The following is a 3,823-nucleotide window of genomic DNA, read 5'->3' on the forward strand; positions in this document are numbered from 1 at the left end:
TAGAGCCCTGATAATATTCTAAGCAGGTGCTACATGTAAAGAAATGTAGCCTACCACAGAGATAAAAAATGTTTCTTGGTACTGTTCGTGTGTTATTTGATGTTATTGAGACACCCCAATTTATTGTAATCATTGAAATTGGAAAAAAAAAAATGAAATTGCAAAGATGTTACAGTATCTGCAGCATTTCCTTCAGTTTGGCTTTCTTGCACTTCATTTTCTCTTTGTGTAGGCTCATTAGCCATAGGCGCCTATGGTCCCATAGCGGAACGGATAAAAGCTTACTGTTTCTTTACAAAAATGATTGGAACCGTTCCACTTTTTATCGAACCCGTGCCATTTTTCTTCTGTCATGTAAATGCGCCTTTAGGCCATTTGTTGTAGTGCACAATTTCCAAATCAGGTATTCTAGTTGATTTCTATCTTTTTTATTCCCCAAGTTTTAAATTTACATGTACTGTCCAATGGGAAACAGGTAAGTGTTAATGTCGAGCCCTGGTTTAACTATTACAACTGCAACATACTCCTACATGTACAGTGTACACTTAAATTTTTTGGTGCTTCAGTAAGAAAACCAGACTGGAACAGGCAGCAGTAAAAAGTGAACATTGAAAATTCCCTGTGGTTTGCTCAGTTGCAACAAAACCTTAGTCAATGGTTTGTTAAAGCAGTTGTTTTTTACATGTACAGAGTCTGGAATGAAATTTGCTTAAAATTAATGCATGTCATAGGGGCTGCATTCTTTTTTAGAATTATTTTGTCATTACCATAATCAAGATAAAACCAGTAACTTAAAATTTATAATGTGACAAATAAAAGGGGGCGGTACTAAACACAGGAACAGAACAGAACCAAACCGAATATACCAGAATAAACCAGAATGAGGCGGAATAACACCAGAATTAAACGAGATGAACAAGAATGGTACCGGAATATACCAGAATGAGCTGGAATGGCACCGGAATGAGGCAGAATGACACACAAATAAAGCGGAATATACCGGTATGAACCTGAAAATGCCAAAATTTGGTGTTTTACATGTATATGTAGTTAGCGCCCACAGATTTCGGTTGTTCCAGTCAGCTTTTGTTGTGCAACTTGATTTCCTAAGGGAATTGCATCTGTTTGTGCCTTTTGTAACATTTGGAACACTTCAATCACAAGAAAAATTTGACAGATATCTGTCGCGAAATGGAAGTAACATTTTTGTTCGTGAACAAATACACTAGCAAGAGAAACGGAATGTTATTGTTATTTAGTTGTTTTTGTCTATGGATCTTGGAGGTGGCTTTCACTGTGCGAGTCAGAAAAACCGTGAACATTTTTATTTCATTCTGACAAGTCATTGTGTATTGACCAATCACAATCAAGTACAGCAAACCACAAACTAATTACCGTTGCTGCTTTCCTGCTTCCCACAACCCACACTTGATGGAGACATATGGAATAGATCCACGAAAACGGCCAGAAGACTCTTTTTCTCTTCCAGATTGTTGGCAATAGTGCCAGAGGTTTTTCTCCAGTTACTACTCAAAACAATCCTATCTACAGTTTGATATGAGTTATTTGATTTCTTTATGGTGTCCCCGATTATTTCCTGCTCAATGAGAGCCAACTTTTGTTTCTTGGCATGTTTTTGCTGTAATTTTGGAACCAAAAGTTATCTGTAATGATCTCTACTTTTGATTCAGAATCACTTGGTGCATGTTTCCTGTGGAAACTGTAGTTTTGATTTGACTCGGCCAGGAAACATTTACTGTTTCTCTTGGGACCAATGATCAATGAATTAATAATTTAACATTGTAACATGGTGATTACCTGTCCTTCTTTCTGCAATACTTTCTGTTTGCTTGTTGGCTTGCTTTTCTTAGTATCTACATGTATGAAGTATGAGAATGTTTATGAGCAAAATTAATTATTAAAACCTACTGAAAGCTGGGACTTTACTGTGGAGAGTTTAATGTGGTCCTAAACTTTCATCTTTTTTAATAATCCATCCATATATTTAACATAGTTATTTACATGCACCATTTTTATCCCATTTGGATCTTCAACCCACCTGTGGGAGGCATGTATAGCCATATAGTGTAAGGGAGGACAGGGATTATTAAAGCTGTTATAAATGAATAAATGAATGTCCAGTGCTAACCAAAGGAATACATGTAGGGAACAGTTTATAATAATGCTTTAGTAAAATTTCTCAGATGCTTAGGAAGGAAAACATTAGCCAAGGAGAAATGACATAATTACCTTTCCTTGTGTTTCCAGAGGACCCTCTCGTATTATCATGGAAATCTCCACAGGCTGCTGTTTGTTGTGTAGGAACTATCAAATTTCAAAAGTTATGGCTTTAAGCTTAAAAATTAAATTTAAATCATTTGGGATTTGAACCCATGATCTATGTGATGCGATGCAGTGCTCAAGCGAACTGGGAGCTGGTTGTAAGTTCAGTGCTCCAGGTACATGTAGGATTTCTGGGCTTAAGCCAGAGACTGTTCAAAAGGAGAACATTTTTTCCATTTAGAGGAGTTTTAATGTAAAGACTTAGCAAATAGCCAGTGTTCAGCCGCCCACTCTCCGCAAAAAAAATCGCCAAGAGTAACATTTAGTAATGTATTCCGGAATAATTTTGCAACTACATGTACACTGACCAAAATTTGCGTGACTCATATTTCTTTGGAGCTAAATTCTCAAAACAGCGGTCAATGAGGTTATAGATTCAAACGAGCATGGTAAAGCATCTCGGATAGTTTTAAGATACCTTGGCTTTATAGCTCTAAGCATTGTTTAAAGGAAATGATGTATTTGCAAGTCTTCCAACCGGGTACGGCTCTGATCTCCAGAGCAGCACAGATCGTTGCCGATGAGCTGTTATTTTCCTCGATATGTCCACATTTCAAATCTTCCAGGGCAACACGCTTTGTAGATTATTCTTATTCTTCAGAATGGCGAGGCTGGTCCGAGCAAGGCGTTGGGATTACATTGACTGGTAAGGGATAGCGGGGGACGTTTTCGAGTGGACAATCTTTTGATTAGTGCTATAGATATTCACCTGGTGAAGATTCGTCAGGAGTGCTTTCGTTTCTTTCCAGGAAAAATCGTGTGCTATTCTGAACACAATTATCAACGGTAAATTACAGATGCTCCTCTCCATATTTTTTTTTCAGAGAGCGGGCGGCTGTACACAGGCTATAATTTACCAAATTGAAGGGTGCAAACAAAGCATTACTTACCTGTCAAAGTTGTTGCTGATTCTGATAGCTCCCCGTCTTCATCACTGTCATCACGATCCTCATCCTCCTCATCCTCATCCTCATCATCATCATCACCATCATCACCAGAGTCATCTGCAAGAAGATACCAGGAGTATCATTAGAAAACCTTGAGCACAAACTGCTGTGGTGAAAGGCCACCAATTTAACCATAAATAAAAGCAGGCAACACTGTCAATAATCTCCTTGCCCTTGAAGAGACAATTAAATTTATGGGAAGCAAAAAACTAAATGAAGTTGTCCCTTTAAAGTTGTTTTACTTATAAGTTGCAGCAGCAATGACAAGATTTATTGAGAAAAATAGTGAACTGATGTTTAGTAGAGTTGAGTTTGATCACAGTTGTAGGAGGAGTTCTGTGTAATAGAGCATAATGTTATAGTTTATCATCCTTATTCTTGTACAGGTCCATTTTTAGAGAGCATTTGCAGATATCATCACAATAGCGGCATAACAGCTGTATTATAATATTATCGTTCCAGCAAAAGTGGCCAGCTTGCATTAGCAGCAACGTTTCTAAAAGGGCTTATGGTGTACATGTATAAGGCCACCT

The 3,823-nt window shown here is 37.7% G+C and overlaps 1 long non-coding RNA gene across 1 annotated transcript in view; it reads right to left on the reverse strand.

Moving 5' to 3' along the window:
* LOC138002966 (uncharacterized) overlaps window positions 1-3,315 on the reverse strand; it is a 3,515-nt gene extending 200 nt beyond the window's left edge. The window contains exons 1-3 of the long non-coding RNA XR_011123387.1: window positions 3,234-3,315; window positions 2,251-2,325; window positions 1,819-1,874 (exon numbers count right to left, since the gene is read on the reverse strand). This is a non-coding gene — a long non-coding RNA (uncharacterized lncRNA). The remainder of the gene's footprint in view (window positions 1-1,818; window positions 1,875-2,250; window positions 2,326-3,233) is intronic.
* Between the last annotated feature and the right edge of the window lie 508 nt (window positions 3,316-3,823).

The sequence above is a fragment of the Montipora foliosa genome, chromosome 5, assembly GCF_036669935.1.
Source record: "Montipora foliosa isolate CH-2021 chromosome 5, ASM3666993v2, whole genome shotgun sequence".
NCBI classification, from domain to species: Eukaryota; Metazoa; Cnidaria; class Anthozoa; order Scleractinia; family Acroporidae; genus Montipora; species Montipora foliosa.